Here is a 19481-nt window from a genome sequence, read left to right as displayed (position 1 = left end):
TAAGCGAAAACAAATTAATAACACAGAAAAATAGAATACACTGTACACCATGATAATCTACACTGCATCCCTTACTTCATAATGACTATAGCGATTAAAGGTTAAGCAGAAATAGATAGAAATGCAAAGCAGCATGGGCAAGCAGAACGCGTGATTATAGACAAGCGGCCATTTTTAGCTACAATGCGCATGAGCGAACTCTCCCTCCAAATCTGCGAGTGCGTCACATCACATGGAACGCCGACCGACGCATGCGCAGACTGAATTTCTGCGAAGCAGCCATTCTGTAGTATGCAAGTGGAGTTAGAGTTAATAAACACATAGGCAAGCATCGCTAGGACACCCGCATGTACTGTAAAAGTGCAATATTAATGACTAACAGAGTTGGTTAACACTATTACACGTTAACGAGGTTCATGAGAAAGAGCAAGTCGCCTTATGTGCGAATCCTTACTCCATCAGGGTCATGTTGGAGGGAATTTCGAGGGATGATGCTGAGGGAATATTAATTATTTATTTGACTTTCTCGCCGGCATCGTTCCTCTAAATCCCCCCCACAAGGCTCCACCGCCCCACCGCTGTTACCTGCACGGATTGCAGCTTCTACAATCAAGTCAGGGAGTCTAATTTGTGTCACAGCTTGAGCATGTAAGTGTACCATGGGGTGGCAGCATCCCCACCGCCTTGCAACATTGATTGAGGGCAATAGGAACCATGATGAGGGCTTCACATAGAGTCCAGCTACATACCCTGCCAACGCTCCTCCTGATATAACTTGGGGGCGAGGGTAGCTCTGAACATAACATAGTATTCTACCTGGAACCTGTCAGTTACCGGGACCTTATTATGGTTTAGGCGGGGAAAGGGCAGCTCCAGCGATGTAGGTCTGAAAGCAATCCGGGAAGCGGTCCGGGGGGCTGGGGTGGGAAATATAGTGCTTCATTGTACAGAGCAAAGACCTCGCATATGGCTGCTGTGAATTCATGATGGCGCAATAATTGTTCTATGGAATGCAGGTGTTTAGTCTCAACAAGTGCCTGTGTTAGTGCAGGCAGTAAACACCCATCTCTTTCATGAAAAAAGAGAACAAAAGCTTTCATATAGTCTGGCATTCCGAGAGCGAATGCTCTACAAAGTAGATTCTTATTCATAGTCCTGGAAGACTTCCATGCTTTCGTCATCCTTTGTTACTGGGCCATTGACATCAGTGTGCGTCAGCCTCAGTAAAGGCATCTTCACAAAAGAAAAGTTTGGGCTCCATTGGCGGCAGTCGCCAATCATGTCCAGGAACATTTGCACTTCTCTCTGTGTGGTTGGGAACGTCATCTTAAGAAGTATCTCTATGTGTTCATGACACATTCGCCTCACTCACCTTTTCTATCTGATGTCCCAGGTAAGTGACTTACTTTTGACAGTATTGTAATTTCATAGGAGACACCTTATGCCTGTTCTCAGCCAAATGGTTGAGCAGAGCCATAGTATCTTGCTTGCAAACTTCCTTAGTCATCGATGCGATCAAAAGGTCATCAATTTACTGTATTAAGGTTGAACTGCTTGGTAGCTGCAGAGACTCTGGATTCTTTTAAAGTATCTGATTGAAATAGTATGGGCTTTCAGTATACCCTTGAGAAGCGTGTCAACGCACAAGGGTCTTCTCTTAGGCCCAAACGCAAAAAGAAACTGTCTGTCTTCAGGTAAGGGAACCATGAAGCAGTCGTGGCCTCCATGACTCGCGGTGTGGAGGTGCGGGGGTCGGATGGGGGGTAATTTTACATGAATTAAAACTTACCGTCAGTGGACCGGTCCCGCGTCGCATCGTGTTGGGGTCCTCCTTGCAGGAAGCAGCTGCAAGCAGCCTCCCTCCCCTAAGCCAATCACTATGCTGCAATGGCAGCGTTGTGAATGGCTGGGACGCTGTCCGCACAGGTGTCTATGGGGAGGCCATTTTCTCTATGCAGGCTGCATTCAGCCTACATGGAGAAAACGGGAGAGTGTGGATGACTGGTTTGGTCGGCCCTGGGGCCGACCAAACAGTCAGCCCCCAACACCATTGGGTTAGCCACTCCTCCCTGACCCGCCCGCCCCCAACGAAATCCATTGTCTGCTTTCTCGCAGTACGAGAAGCAGAAACATAAAATGGTATTAATACCATTTTATGTTTTTGCTTCTCGCAGTGTGAGAAAGCAGTGGGGCGACGCTCCTCCGCCCACGTGGAGGAGCAGCCTGTCCACCCACGTGGAGGAGCCGCCCCTGCCAAGGAAAAGGCTCGGCAGAGGTCAATGACCACTTGGCCTCAGAGGAAATGTTAAACGAAATTACAGTGGGGTTTGGTGCCACAAGATAGCACGGAACAACAATTTGATTAATTTTTCGAAAGTCTTGACTTTTAGGTTTTTTTCTGTAAAGCTATGATCAGTGAGTTACATGGACTCCCGGAAACTTCCTTTAAAATGGCTTGTGCTATCAGGCTCTCAATGACAGGGGGGTCCCTGTGATGTCTTCTGGAATATTTCTAAAAGGACGGGATAAACAGTATTGGTTTGGAGGGTGTGCTTTAGGTGTTTGACACAGTTGATCAATCAAAAATCTCAGACATCCTCTCTAACAGTCTCTCTCAGTTCCATTGGTAGGCCCTCTTTTGTAATAACCTGGTATAACCTGGCATCAGGTTCTAGTGACTGTAATTTAAATTTGGCTGCTTGGGTTTTAATTCCAACCCCATCCTGCATGCAATTGATGTAGCGGTTGAGTTGACAGAGAAAGTTTCCTCCTAACAAGTTTACAGGATTGGAATTAGAAACTGTGTTGTTCTCTGATATCTTCTATTTTTACTGGAACAGTGGCAATAATTTGGTTGGTATGCTAACGCCTACTTCTTGGACTTCCTTTTCTGAGAGGGGTAGGTTAGGGCCCTCAACTGTTCTAACCGTCAAACTCGGTCCTTTATCTTTTAGGAAAGATACAGGATGTCCTTTAACCTCTCTGTCTACACACTCTGGTCCACTTCCAGGAATCCATCAAGTACCCATTCCTCCTCCCCCTCTTGCATCGTCATTGGTCCTTGTTGAAATCTGTGAAAGTGCCAAACGTCATGGAGAATGGGCCATTTTGAGACATCATTGGATTTTGGGGTTGTTCCGCTGGGGATGTGGAATACCTCCTTGCATCTGTGTTTAGGTTGAAAGAATTCTGCAGCATGCTAGACTTGGGCAATTTTCAGCTGACATGGCGTGGGTCTAGGTATTGAGGGAAGATCTCTCTGCCCTGATGAACTCACAACGTGGGGTTTGGTCATGATTTTGTCTGGATTGGAGTGACATTCCCTCTTCCAATGCTTCACCTTGTTGCAAATGTGACAAGGGATAACCTTCTTTAGAACACCTATACTAGACCCTGACATGTTACCTCGACCTCTTCCCAATCGCGGAACATTCCCACTGTACATCATGGTGACTCCTTGCATTGCCATACCCGTACTGGGGTCTTCTTTGGGTCCTTGAAGCCGAGTCCCTTCGCCCCTCCATCATGTGCCAACTGTGTCTGGGCTATCATGCACTTCTCCATATGACCCTTCCGCTTGGTCCCCATCATGTCATTGCAGTATTTCGCATACCGTAAGATCTCATCAACATTTTTGCTTTGTCAGGGGAGCATTGTGTAGCCACACAGCATGGTACCCCCTAAGTCGAGAGCTCGGGCCCCGGCCATCACATCATACTACATCCATTCCGCAATAGCAGCCTGGACCCCTAATCGCTCGCCTGCGGTGCTCCTGAAGGCAAGGGGCCACATTAGACCGGCCTGGTCCCGGTGTGGCCCCTACCCTGGATTTCTGTTGTGCTCCCTCCAAAGCCTTTGGAGGAGGTGGGCGGCGTGTGTCAGTTGTTGGCCTTGTGCTGGCAAAGTCTTTAGGTGGTGGCCAGCCCTGGGACTTCCGAGTCCTGCCAGAGGTGATCAGAGGTGTGATGGGGGCCCTGTGACTAGTTGGGCCCCTGCATTGTGTGCCCTTTTTCCCCCTCACACTGGAGTTCATTCGCGATCTCTCCATGGCCTTGGGGGGAGTGGCTGGCGTGTGTCAGCTGTGAACCTTGGGAGGGCACAGACTTTCATCAGCTGGCCCTCTGAGAGTTCCAGGGCCCGCCAGAAGTTGATGGAGGTGGAGGGAGGCCCTTGGACTTGTTGGGCCCCGCGCATCATGAGTCCTTTTGGCCTCGGGCCTTCCCTGCATAAGCTACATTGCCTGGGCTAGGCCATTAGCCTCGTTCAGAACTTGGATGAACCTGGAGGGGGACATCTGGGCTCTTGACTTGAAGGGACCCTTTGGGGCTGGTGGGGAGGCCCTTGCATCACTGGAGCCTGGGAGCCTAGTCTTAGGGCTCCTTCTGTGGCACAGTTTTGTGGCAGACCGTCAGTTCGGTAGCCCTCACCTCCTGTTGCATGGCCCCCTTGCCCCCCTGCCTCCCTGCTTGGGTAAGAGACCAGTCTAGCACATCTGAGGGCTCCCTCTTTGGATTCCAATTAAACCACCTTTTTGCATGCTTGGGCTGCTCGTACTGCCCCACCCTCCTGGGAGAAATCTCCGGTGGGGTAAGCTAGCCTCTCTGCCTTTGGACCTCTACAGACTGGCCTGGGATTGGGAGTTCAGCCTGAAAATAAGGGACCTGGAACTTACAACATGGTGCATGTGAATTCGGCAAAGACACCGCTTCCCTTAGCCCTGTCCCTAAACAGGTCCCCAGAAGGGACACCGCTGCTGGAGCCTTTCTGGCTTGGATAAGCTTGATGCAATCTTGGCTGCCACTTTAGCTTGGAGTTGAAGGTGGATGCTGTGGCCATCCACGTCAACCTTTTCCGGCAGTACCACTAGACATTGACCCAGTGGGTCACCCTTAATGAACATTTCTTGGTGGATCTTAAGCCCCAGACATCTGATCTCCAAAAGTAACTATGGGACCTCATGCAGTGTTTACAGGTCCTAGAGATGAAATGAAATGAAAAAATGAAACTTATAAAGCGCACGTACACCTACGGTTTCTTGGTGCTGGGGTGGGAGAGCAAGCCAGATGATGGCAGAAGATGCAGAGGGTCGAGCATGATATAGCAATGTCTACCTTATTGGCCTTCCTAAGGAATGTGTGCAGATGATGACAGGCCGGGTAAGCTGTTGGCTTAGCTGGTCAACAGGGACGCCGCATAGGAGCCAGTTCTTGAGCTCTGTGCCATTGACAGGGGTATTCTTCGCTTCCAGTAGGGGATTTATTATGGCCTACTATACTGATCTCTGCTGCCCCAATACCCCTCCACCAGCTCTGGGGGAATTCTTGGCTCCTGCACATCTTCCTATGCTGACCCCACCTGAGCGGGGGGACCTTGATACCCCCTTACTCTCCAGGAAATTTGCACTACCATTGCGGCTCTAGCTTCCAGTAAGTCCTTTCGGGGCACGCTAGTCCAACGCCACCTCCAGCTCTATGAGGGGGCATTGGCTCCCAGAGCCCTCTCCTCACAATGCATAAATCTCCCATACTTTCAGTGCCTAAGCTGGGCATCGATCCCTTGGTCGTGGCATCTTCTTGTCCTACTGTCGTCCTGAACATGGATCATAAGATCTTGAGCTTGCTCCTGGCCAGGAGGGCCTAATCAGTGCTGCCATATTCAATCCATAGTGACAAGAACGGGTTTATTTCTGGAAGGAGTACTTCTCTTTGTCCATAAGGCCTTTGCCTTCCTCAGATGGGATTACCTTTTTAAAGTCTTGCCGAGTTTCGACCTTGGCCCTTACATTACTGAGCTTATCCGGCTCCTATATACCTCAACTACAGCTCGGACCTGCTTTGGGAGAGCGATATCGGGACTGTTGGTGGTTGGGTGTAACACCCGTCTAGGCTGTTCTCTTTCGGCCTTGCTCTTTGCCATGGCTATGGCGCAATTGGCTTCCGACGCGAGGGTGGCAGTTCTAGGCTGTGGTGTTTCTTTGCATGATGGGACCTATGCGGCTTCCCTTTACGCAGATGATGTCTTGCTTTATCTGCGAAATGTGAACTCTGACCTTTCTGCGGTTGTTTCCCAGGCGCATCTCGCCTCAGAAGCCAGCTGGCTTGGTTCTGCTTCTGCGCTGTGTGGGTTTTTCCCTCATCACCTGACAGGGTCGGAATAGGTTTCAAAGATGGAGTTACCCCCTCTCCCAGGCCCATGGATACGTGGTACATGAAAAGTAAGCGAAAACAAATTAATAACACAGAAAAATAGAATACACTGTACACCATGATAATCTACACTGCACCCCTTACTTCATAATGACTATAGCGATTAAAGGTTAAGCAGAAATAGATAGAAATGCAAAGCAGCATGGGCAAGCAGAACGCGTGATTATAGACAAGCGGCCATTTTTAGCTACAATGCGCATGAGCGAACTCTCCCTCCAAATCTGCGAGTGCGTCACATCACATGGGTATTACCGACGCATGCGCAGACTGAATTTCTGCGAAGCAGCCATTCTGTAGTATGCAAGTGGAGTTAGAGTTAATAAACACATAGGCAAGCATCGCTAGGACACCCGCATGTACTGTAAAAGTGCAATATTAATGACTAACAGAGTTGGTTAACACTATTACACGTTAACGAGGTTCATGAGAAAGAGCAAGTCGCCTTATGTGCGAATCCTTACTCCATCAGGGTCATGTTGGAGGGAATTTCGAGGGATGATGCTGAGGGAATATTAATTATTTATTTGACTTTCTCGCCGGCATCGTTCCTCTAAATCCCCCCCACAAGGCTCCACCGCCCCACCGCTGTTACCTGCACGGATTGCAGCTTCTACAATCAAGTCAGGGAGTCTAATTTGTGTCACAGCTTGAGCATGTAAGTGTACCATGGGGTGGCAGCATCCCCACCGCCTTGCAACTTTGATTGAGGGCAATAGGAACCACGTTGAGGGCTTCACATAGAGTCCAGCTACATACCCTGCCAACGCTCCTCCTGATATAACTTGGGGGCAAGGGTAGCTCTGAACATAACATAGTATTCTACCTGGAACCTGTCAGTTACCGGGACCTTATTATGGTTTAGGCGGGGAAAGGGCAGCTCCAGCGATGTAGGTCTGAAAGCAATCCGGGAAGCGGTCCGGGGGGCTGGGGTGGGAAATATAGTGCTTCATTGTACAGAGCAAAGACCTCGCATATGGCTGCTGTGAATTCATGATGGCGCAATAATTGTTCTATGGAATGCAGGTGTTTAGTCTCAACAAGTGCCTGTGTTAGTGCAGGCAGTAAACACCCATCTCTTTCATGAAAAAAGAGAACCAAAGCTTTCATATAGTCTGGCATTCCGAGAGCGAATGCTCTACAAAGTAGATTCTTATTTATAGTCCTGGAAGACTTCCATGCTTTCGTCATCCTTTGTTACCGGGCCATTGACATCGGTGTGCGTCAGCCTCAGTAAAGGCATCTTCACAAAAGAAAAGTTTGGGCTCCATTGGCGGCAGTCGCCAATCATGTCCAGGAACATTTGCACTTCTCTCTGTGTGGTTGGGAACGTCATCTTAAGAAGTATCTCTATGTGTTCATGACACACTCGCCTCACTCACCTTTTCTATCTGATGTCCCAGGTAAGTGACTTACTTTTGACAGTATTGTAATTTCATAGGAGACACCTTATGCCTGTTCTCAGCCAAATGGTTGAGCAGAGCCATAGTATCTTGCTTGCAAACTTCCTTAGTCATCGATGCGATCAAAAGGTCATCAATTTACTGTATTAAGGTTGAACTGCTTGGTAGCTGCAGAGACTCTGGATTCTTTTAAAGTATCTGATTGAAATAGTATGGGCTTTCAGTATACCCTTGAGAAGCGTGTCAACGCACAAGGGTCTTCTCTTAGGCCCAAACGCAAAAATAAACTGTCTGTCTTCAGGTAAGGGAACCATGAAGCAGTCGTGGCCTCCATGACTCGCGGTGTGGAGGTGCGGGGGTCGGATGGGGGGTCATTTTACAGGAATTAAAACTTACCGTCAGTGGACCGGTCCCGCATCGCATCGTGTTGGGGTCCTCCTTGCAGGAAGCAGCTGCAAGCAGCCTCCCTCCCCTAAGCCAATCACTATGCTGCAATGGCAGCGTTGTGAATGGCTGGGACGCTGTCCGCACAGGTGTCTATGGGGAGGCCATTTTCTCTATGCAGGCTGCATTCAGCCTACATGGAGAAAACGGGAGAGTGTGCATGACTGGTTTGGTCGGCCCTGGGGCCGACCAAACAGTCAGCCCCCAACACCATTGGGTTAGCCACTCCTCCCTGACCCGCCCGCCCCCAACGAAATCCTTTGTCTGCTTTCTCGCAGTACGAGAAGCAGAAACATAAAATGGTATTAATACCATTTTATGTTTTTGCTTCTCGCAGTGTGAGAAAGCAGTGGGGCGACGCTCCTCCGCCCACGTGGAGGAGCAGCCTGTCCACCCACGTGGAGGAGCCGCCCCTGCCAAGGAAAAGGCTCGGCAGAGGTCAATGACCACTTGGCCTCAGAGGAAATGTTAAACGAAATTACAGTGGGGTTTGGTGCCACAAGATAGCACGGAACAACAATTTGATTAATTTTTCGAAAGTCTTGACTTTTAGGTTTTTTTCTGTAAAGCTATGATCAGTGAGTTACATGGACTCCCGGAAACTTCCTTTAAAATGGCTTGTGCTATCAGGCTCTCAATGACAGGGGGGTCCCTGTGATGTCTTCTGGAATATTTCTAAAAGGACGGGATAAACAGTATTGGTTTGGAGGGTGTGCTTTAGGTGTTTGACACAGTTGATCAATCAAAAATCTCAGACATCCTCTCTAACAGTCTCTCTCAGTTCCATTGGTAGGCCCTCTTTTGTAATAACCAGGTATAACCTGGCATCATGTTCTAGTGACTGTAATTTAAATTTGGCTGCTTGGGTTTTAATTCCAACCCCATCCTGCATGCAATTGATGTAGCGGTTGAGTTGACAGAGAAAGTTTCCTCCTGACAAGTTTACAGGACTGGAATTAGAAACTGTGTTGTTGGTTGGTATGCTAACGCCTACTTCTTGGACTTCCTTTTCTGAGAGGGGTAGGTTAGGGCCCTCAACTGTTCTAACCGTCAAACTCGATCCTTTATCTATTAGGAAAGGTACAGGATGTCCTTTAACCTCTCTGTCTACACACTTTGGTCCACTTCCAGGAATCCACCAAGTACCCATTCCTCCAGAGCAGGGGGGCCTGAGGGTGCCTAATTTGGAATACTATTACCTGGCAGCCCAGCTGCAGTGGCTTACTTTTTGGTTGGCTGGCTCCTATGTGGCAGATACGAGATGTATAGCCCCCCTCTATCTGACTGTACTCCTCCTTCACCTTCTTGACACCCGGACTCGGGTTCCCCCAGGTCTTGCTTGTTCTCCCGAGGGTTGCTTTGTTGTGCTTTAGACGTCCTCTCCAACTCACTAAGCACGTCCTTCAATATTACCCAGTGGTCTCGTTGCTCAGTCTTCCCCTGCCAGTAGGCCGCCTTACTGGGGCTTGGGGGAGGCTGGTATTCAGGAAGGAAGGAAGGAAGGTATTGGCAGACCTTCATAACAAAGGGCAGTTAATACCTTTCAAGGCACTGGTGGAGCAGTTTGCCCTACCTGAGGGCCAGTTTCTTCTTTATGTTACCCTTCGAGGGGTTTTGGAGGACCCCTGGAGAGCCTGGGACCCTGAATTGGACACCCATCAACTCCTGCAAACACTACACACTATGGGTGGGGTCTGTAGATGAATTACCTGGCTTACTAGGGCTCTTCTTACGCACACACAGGCTTCACTGCAGTCCCTGAGGAAGAGGTGGGAGGGAGAGTTTGGTTAGCCACTCTGGGACAGGAAATGGGAGAGAGTGCTCACGTATCCTTGGTGGGTGTCCCATAATGCTCACCTTAACCTTATCCAATCCTATAGTCTCCATTGTGCATATCTATCCAAATTGCATGGATATTCCCTGATCCCTCCGATTTTTGTCCTTGATGCGGTGCCAGGTCAGCAGATCTTAAACACCTTGTCAGGGATTGCACTCACTTACACACCTATTGGCTCTCAGTGTTCAGACAGCTTAACCGCCTCACAGGCATCTCTAACCTTTCTCCTTGGCAGGTGGGCGCTTTGGGTATCTTTTTTAGACCCTGGAAACACAGGACTGCTACCCCGTTCCTTGATTTGGCCCTTATACTACCTAAGAAATGTATCACGTCCCTCAGCTCAGTGGCTGGTGCTATTCACCAAGAGGGCAAACACTGAGTGCTGCAACCACCACTTTCTGGTTGGCTGAAGGGACGCCTCCAACCAGGTAGAACCTACCGCTCCTGCCAAGGGCCTGTGATTTCACTCGCTGTCTAACCTGTGCTCACCCTTGGGCAGCTTGGCACTGAGCAGTCAGACTTATCTCAGTGGCAATGTGTAAAGCAAAGGCACAGCAGTCAAGCGTGATAAATACACTGAGCATCACAAAAGAGACTTCACACAGGATGTATGTAAATAACATTTTTATTCAGCACACATATTCAATCATTATAACTAGGGCACCCGGTTTTATGGTATTTCTTTTTTTGACATTTCCATCTGTATTTATCCATATTTCTTTTTTGATCATTTTTTCTGTATGTATCCATTTGTATTTTATGTTTTCTATATAAATGAAGCTGTAATGGGTATTTTTCCACATTTATTTGACTGATAAATGGTCAAATGTCCATCAATTGGTGATGCTCATCCTGTGCTTTAATGCTTATCCAGTGGTGGAACCTCAGTTCCTGGAGGACATCTTGCGCAAAATGGATATTCTTGCTATATGGGCCGGCTCATCCTCTGAGATACATGCTGTGATTGGCTGCCAAATGCATTTGGAGGTGTTTATTGTCCTGTTGGAGGGGCCCTGCGCTCTGGATTTAGTGCTCCTCATATTGGTGGTATTCACAATAAAATGATGTTTGTCCTATAGGCAAGTATGTGTTCTGTATGTTATGCCTGAATTTCTTTGTCATGTCGATGTTACCCTTTGCTATATATTTAAAATATATATATATAAATTGAATGATGTAGTCAAGACTGTACCTGTGTTTCTTAACTATCGTACATTTTCATACTCCTCCATTTGCAAACTAGTAAATACCCTTGTAAAAATTATGCTAGACATGTATTTTGTGGTATTGATCATCACTTATTTAAGTGAATGTGAATGTCCAAAGGTTATCAGCAGTATACAGTTCAATAGCGTTATCTGAAAACACTTGCATTGTAGAATAGCATCAATAACTGTAGATCTGCACTTAATTGGGAAATCTATTGTCTTTTTTCATCTCCCCTACCTCTCAATCTGTACTCCTACTGACCTGTACCTCATGATTGACTGTAGAAAAAATCATCCAGAGAAGACTTATTTTCTGTATTTAAAGATAAATACAGACAGTAAAATAAATAGTTTTCTCTCTGTATTTATCTGTAAAAGTTTGTAAAAACGGAAAGCTGGGAGCCCTAATTATAACGTAAACATCAGGTACTAATGGGCATAAAACCCCTTTGGAAATGTTACTGGCAGTACTGAGCCTAATCGTATAGTTATGATATCAATAGTATGCTCACTGTAGACAATTTTCTATCTAACTCATCCAAAGAGAGAGAGCACCCTTATGCAGTGTGACACGCTGTCCACCCAAGCAATCCTGATAATACAATCCCACACAGTTATAGGGTACACCCCGGGGCACAACGTTATAAAAATATGTAAATACAAGAAACTAGAACACTTTTTAGCAGGGCCGTGGGCCGAAGCCACATGGGTAAACTCAACGTCAAATGTATTGTTCATTTGGCATGAAATCAATGTATAAAACTGCACCGCCTGCCAGTGTTGTGAATTACAGGCGGTCTGCAGATGGTCACTCACAGTCACACACTCACTCTGCACTACTATACGGTGCAACAGATATCAGCCCAGTCCGTATGGAACACTCTAGCATACATATGCACTCAGCACCCTAATGCGGTGCTACTGGTACCCAGCAGGTCAATGGATAACACCATGCAGACTCAGTGACCTCAGCCTCCCTCCACCCCCTAGTTTACCCGGAATGTCCTATACCACTGGATGGAAGATATCCCACCTCTCCTCCCGGATACTAGGAAGCACGTGGCTGAAGTCAGCCTTAGTCTGGGTCCTCTGGAAGCAAGTGGGAATCTGTAGCAAGTTTCAATTAGGAGGCAGACGTAAACAAGTGGAGTTTGGCAGCCACTCGAGACGTTCACCCACAAGTCTCAAAACACAATGACCCACTTCTGAATTGTTTCGGAAGCATTCCTTAAACCCAGTCAATCTCTCTCTCGCTACTACCTGGCACTAAGATGTCTTCGAGAGGGGCCAGGTGTGGAGAGGGCAGTTGGTCTACCATGATGAGGGTCAAAGGGGAACAACCGAAGAATGGGGAGTGGCACATGGGAGCCTCTCAATAGGAGAAGGCACCCCGACCGGTACACGTTGATCAGGGTCATGCCCAGGCAATGCGGGCACAGCTGCGTTGGTATGGGTCGTACCAGACACTTCAGGTCTCAAACACAAAGAGTTGCAAATTCCATGCCTCCCTGGAAATGAGGCACAATGACCGGTGCACATTGAGATGGGTTGCACCAAGCAATTCCAATCACACACACAGAAGAGTTACAAATTCTGTACCTCCCTGGAAATGAGGCACAACACCCAGTGCATGATGTTACAGGTTGTACCAGACCAGTCTGGCAACACATACAGGCACATGTTCAGCAGAGCCACATAAGGTACAATGTGGCACTACTACGGGTACGCCCCCAGCTCCGAGGGTCACACCCTGTGAATCAGGCACGCAATGATCATGCAGTCGGCGTGATGCATGAGAGAGATGCCGCACTATTGATGAAACGGGCCACACGGGGTCCTGTAACTAGTGAATCCGCTCACCTCCAACTAGATGCGTATGAGTGTCAGGATCCCTGGGGTATAGGAACCACACGCCTTAGATGCGCCCAAGATTTCTGGGGCTCTGCACTAGACAATCGTGTCTCCACGCTCAAGTCTTACTTCCACGCTCACACCGCTCTACCCGTTGGGATTTAGTAGCCGATGTGGGCACTTCAGAAGGCACCACTTTCCAGATGTCACAGGTGGACGATGTAGGCCCCTCGCAGGAGACCTTTGATGTCCCTGAGATCTCCAGGAGAACAGGAGACCCGCCGACGGCCCTTGGGGAGCACACTTCAGGTTGTCACACTTCAGCAGGTCTTTTGCCCAGGACATCCACTATTTAGAAAGGGCATGTGGTCCCCTTCAAGGGCACTAATCCTCCATGTGCACAACAGAGTCCTCTGACAATGTGTACCACAGAGTCCAGGTTCTCCGGTCCCGTGTCTCCACAAGCGTATCTCACCCTTTGCTGAAGGATGGCACCGGTAGTTATACTGCTGTGTGGCTTTCAAGTTAGGGGTCATTTCCTCTGAACCACAGATGTTTCCCTTAAATTGTAGGCCTGTCTGCCATGGAGCTTTGAAATGTAGATCTTAATCAGTTCAGTTCAGTTCAGTAAAATCTTTATTTCGATGAAAAGTTCATCATAAAAAGTACATAATACAAATGATGCATCATACAAAAAATATACATTCATTGTGAGACTGAACCATAAGATTTAAAAACATATTGCACAGGGGGGTTGTTAAAAGTGTTAAAAAGAATATTTCAGAATTATCACTATTCAATCACGTGTTTTCTTGAATTTGAATTTGAATTTGAAGGGATTTGTATAGCGCTCGTACACCTGGCCGTTTCTTGGCGCTCACTGGCAACTGCTACTCAGTGTGTCGGAAAGGGGAAAAAGTTGAGCGTTCAGGATGTGAAGGCTTGGGTGAAAAGGAAAGTCTTGAGGTCTCTACGAAAGAGGGGGTACTGGGTGCAGGTTCTGAGGGGCAATGGGAGGGAAATCCAGAAGGCTGGACCTGCGATAGCAAATTTTGAACCACCCCACTTCTTCCGTTTGAAGCGGGGAACCAGGAGGAGGTGGTGAGAAGCGGATCGGAGGTCTCGTGAGGGAGTATAGGATTGAATGGCCGAGTTAATGAAGGAAGGGGCGGAGCCTGTCCGGGCTTTAAAAATGGTGCAGCCGAGCTTGAATAAGACGCGTTGCCGGACAGGGAGCCAGTGAAGGGAAGAGAGAAGTGGGGTAACATGGTGTGATTTAGAAAGGTTAAAAACCAGCCGAGCGGCCTGGTTTTGAACAAGCTGGAGACGTCTCATGAGGTAGTTGGGCATGCCATGGTAGAGGATATTGCCATAATCAAGGCGGGATGTTACCATGGCTAGAAGAATTAGTTTGAGCGCGTCTGGGGCAAAGAATCGAGAGACTCTGCGGATAGTCCTGAGTGAAAGGAAGGCTGAAGAAACCACAGCAGAAACTTGAGAATGTAGGGAGAGTTGGTTATTGATTTTAAATCCAAGAGTTTTGACAGAGGATACAGGAGTGGGAGGGGAACCTAGTGATGGGGGCCAGAAGGAGGAGGTCCAAGGGCTGGAGCAACCACCCGTCTTAAGTCTTACTGTTACTCTCAAAAAATGTATAATTGAGCACAAAGTACGGGTATCAGCAGCCATTTGTAAAAAGTTCAGGGCAGTCTTGGCTTGGCGGATTTTAGCCTCCTTTAAAATATCAACCAGAAATCTCCGACTGGGCATTTGGTAAAAGGAACATAGAAGTACAAAATGAAGGGTGAGATCTTAAAACTGGGACTCTACGTCCTCGAACTTAGTAGTGTGGGATGCAATGAAGGTTGTGATAAGGGGAGCCGCGATTGGTCGGCTGGTGGGAGCCAGACAAGAAACTCATAAAAAACTCTGTGAAGTGGAACGCCGTCTAAGGGAGCTTGAGACTGAGGTGGGAACAGACCCAGGGCGCAAAGGCAATTTACAATTGTGTAACATTGAGCATGCAGAAATTCTAGAAACCTTAAGGGTTATGGACTATAAGCACTATTTGAGACGACAGCAGGCGGAGGCGGACAGGTCCGAGGCACTGCTAGCTCGTCTGATCCGAGATACCCCTGAGACCCCAGAAATTACAAGTGTTCGGGATGAAACGGGCAGGCAGGTAAACACGCAACTAGAGATCAACACTGTGTTCAAGACCCACCTAGAGAGACTCTATGCTCCTCCCCCTGCAGACACTAGGGATGCCATGATAGACTTCCTAGACGAATTGACAATTCCAACCCTGACCCAGGAGATTCAGACGGTCCTAGCCAAACCCATAACGCAACAGGAAATTAAAATAGCCATTCACACATTGAACCGGGGTAAGACTCCAGGTCTGGATGGACTGCCTGGGGAGTTTTACCAAACTTACTCCGACACATTAGCACCTGTCTTGGAAAAAATTTACAAAACTGCTTATGAGGTCAGCCATCTACCAGCCTCGACTATGCAGGCCTTAGTCATTTCCATTCCGAAGCCCGGCAGAGACGCCCTTGACGTGAGCAACTATAGACCCCTATCCATGCTCTCCTCAGAGTATAAAATCCTTAGCAAAGCTATCGCCTTACGAATATAAGCCCATCTCCCTGGCCTGATCCACACTGATCAATGTGGCTTCCTCCCGGAGAGGAGTACTCCAGGTCTGGATGGACTGCCTGGCGAGTTTTACCAAACTTACTCCGACACATTGGCACCTGTCTTGGAAAAAATTTACAAAACTGCTTATGAGGTCGGCCATCTACCAGCCTCGACTATGCAGGCCTTAGTCATTTCCATTCCGAAGCCCGGCAGAGACGCCCTTGACGTGAGCAACTATAGACCCCATCCATGCTCTCCTCGGAGTATAAAATCCTTAGCAAAGCTATCACCTTACGAATACAAGCCCATCTCCATGGCCTGATCCACACTGATCAATGTGGCTTCCTCCCGGAGAAGAGTACTTCCCAGAATACGAGACGACTCCACGCCCTCATGACAACCACCCCACAGGGACTGCCGCACGCTGGCTGCATAGCCCTGGACCTCCGACAAGCTTTTGATTCCCTGACATGGGACTTTATGTTTGAAGCCTTAAGACGCTTCGGCTTCCCAGACGCCCTGATAAAATGGATTTGTCTACTATACACGAATCCAACGGCTAGAGCACGCACAGGCAGGCACACTTCGGACAGTTATGACGTCCACAGGGGCACCTGACAGGGGTGCCCGCTGTCACTGTTACTGTTCGTACTCACACTAGAACCCCTAGCGATTGCACTCCGAACTAGGGCAGCGGAGGCGGGCATTCTAGTTGGAGATACCCGTAATTTGATCTCCATATATGCCGACGATATAATGGTGTTCCTCCGAAATCTGCAGGATGACCATACACACACAGCGACCATCTTTACACGATTTGGAAAAATCTCTAGTTTGGCCGTAAACCCCGGTAAATCACTAGGCTTCTTTTTCCAGGATGGACAGCGACCTACCCATATACAGTTTAGCACACACGAGATCCAGGTAGCTCCAACTACATTTAAATACCTCAGTATTAATGTATACCGGAGTCCGGAAGACCAGATTGGGGGCAATGTGCGGAGAGCAATCAACGGCCTTCGAAGTAGCGTGACCTTCTGGACGTCCCTACCCCTCCCTGTAATGGGCCGGGTGGCGAACTCAAAGATGGTCCTCCTTCCCCGGATACTGTACTACTTTGTAAACTATGCCAGTCCTACTTCCACAACAAATATTTACCACACTAAACACGTTACTAATCAGTCTCATCTGGGGAGAAGGCAGATAAGCCTCAAGAAGTTGCAGCTGAACACCAGACAGGGAGGCCTAGGTGTACCAGACCTACGAGGCTGCTATTATGCTAGCCAGCTCCAATGGCTGACAAGATGGGTGGCGGGTAGAAACCTCCACGAGATCGCTTTTACAGCAGACAAACTGGCACGCGGAGACCTTCACTCCCTTTTACTGCCCGCTGCCAAGATTCCCAGAGACTGCCACCCCCTACTACACGTAGCTCTGAGATGTTGGCGGAAAGCACTAACGTACACTGCAGGAACCACTCCTTACGCAGACAACATCCCCCTACTTGGACTCCCAACTCCACAAGGGAACCTGACACGACGCAGATTACAACCCTGGATGGATGCCGGGGTGGACAGAGTGGGAGACTTGTTTGGGGACGACACCCTATTAGATCATGCCACCTTCGCACAATCCACGGGTGCCCCGCAACGAATGTACTTCCTGCATGCCTCGGTGACCCACTATGTGAGACGCACCTGGGCTCCACAACGCACCAAGCCAGACCAACACGAATTGGTTCATCTCCTCCACTGTATGGGGGAAGGTGGACACCTAGTAAAGTGGCTCTATGTAGGCATTAGAAAACATGCAGCTTTGCCCCTCACCACACTCAGGGAGGCTTGGGCTACAGACACAGGGGAGGCCATAACAGATGGGGAATGGAAGATCGTCCTGGGCCACCCTGAGAGGGTGTCCAGGAACGTTAAATTCAAATTTATACAGGTCATGGTTTTGCATAGAGCATATCTCACCCCCCAAAGGCTACACAGGATGTTTCCTGCGACCCCCCACAACTGCCCTAGATGTCAAGAGGATGACGCATATATCCTCCACATGTTATGGACATGCCCGAGACTACGCAACTACTGGGTGACGATCAAAAACACACTATACACTGTAACAGCCATGCATATCCCTGAGGGTGCACTACCCTGCCTGATAGGTAACAGGAAGAGATCCAAGACCTGTAAGGCACAACTGAAATTTGTAGATTTGGCCCTCTTGTTGGCACTCCGAGCTCTCACCATGAGATGAAAGTCACCCAGACCCCCTAATGTAGAAGTATGGCGATCCGACATGTTGAAATGGGGCAAAGCGGAAACTGCAGCGCTGCGTAGGGAGGAAGAGAAAGGACTACGTAAATACCCTATTGCGCAGGACTGGGAACGAATGTTAATAGAGTTGGAAGATATAGACCCAGAAATGCCACAAGGAGATACCATCTGACGGCACAAGTGCTATGTGGAATGCCAGCACGCATGGCTACCTAGACTGGATGCACCGGTAACCATGCCTACCGATTGAATCATCCTCTAGCAAACACTTAAAGCTAATATATCCAACTTACAGAACATGTACACAGAAATAGCCATAAGACAAGGAGGGGGAGGGAAGGGTTGGAGGGACAGTTCATATAAAGGCGATATTGCACTCTAAATGCAAATAATAAATGTTATAATGGAATGTTATTCTGAAGAATTATAGGATGTGATGAACAGATGGATACGAGGAATGATATGCCAAAGTTGAGTTAAAGAAAATGGAAAAGACTGATAGTATGTGAAATGATTAAATGCGGTACACAGTCAAAATATCGAGTTGATAATGTCGACTAGCCAAAATATCGAGTTAGTAAAATCGAAGGTAAGTAATATCGATAACAGAAATATCGATATATAAAATATCGAATTATGTGTGTATAAATAATATCGAGGACAGTAAATTCGAGATAGAAAATATTGAATGCAAAAATATCGATAAGACAAAATATCGACATTTTATATAGTGTTTTTTATAATGTATGTAAATTATCTATAGTGTAAAATGTTAGGTATATCAATTTATAGTAGTAATTATTAGTGAAATAAAGTATGACAAATTTTTTAGGAGCGGGATGTAGGGTTTATAGGGGATAAGGGTGGGTAGTGTTTTAAAATGTTTTTAAAAAAAAATAATATTAGTAATAATAAAAAATATAATTGCAAAAATAAATAAAATATAGAGAAGTTGTAAATATTAATTAATTAATAATGTATATTAAAATTGTAATTACCTGTTTAGCATCGGGTTATAGGGTTTATAGGGGTTAAGGGTGGGTAGTGTTTTAAAAAGTATATGCCAAAAATTAAAAAATTATAATACATATTTTTTAATTTTAAATACAAATTTCGAATTTAAAAAAAATTTGATTTTTTTTTAAATTTTAATTTGTAAATTAGAAATTAAAATTTATATTTGGTAGTGGGTTATAGGGTTTATAGGGGATAAGGGTGGGTAGTGTAGTAAAAAGTATATATGAAAAATTTTTAAAAATTTTAATTAGAAATTAGAAATTAAATTTTTAATTTAATAAACAATTTGAAATTATTTATAAATTTAAATATTTAAATTTTAAAATTAATTTTTATGTTTAGTAGTGGGTTATAGGGTTTATAGGGGTTAAGGGTGGGTAGTGTAATAAATAATATATATTAAAAATGTAACAAATATGTAAAATATTTTAAAATTTATAAAAAAAGTAACAATTTGTAAAATAATGTAAAAATTATTGTCAAAATAAAATTTTAATGAAAATTGTAATTACATGTTTGGTAGTGGTTTATAGGGTTTGTAGGGGATAAGGGTGGGTAGTGTTTTACAAAGTATATACAAAAACTTATTTTTTTTGTAA

This window comes from Lissotriton vulgaris, chromosome 4_1 (assembly GCF_964263255.1).
Source record: "Lissotriton vulgaris chromosome 4_1, aLisVul1.2, whole genome shotgun sequence".
Classification (NCBI taxonomy): domain Eukaryota; kingdom Metazoa; phylum Chordata; class Amphibia; order Caudata; family Salamandridae; genus Lissotriton; species Lissotriton vulgaris.
This window is presented reverse-complemented; position numbering follows the sequence as displayed.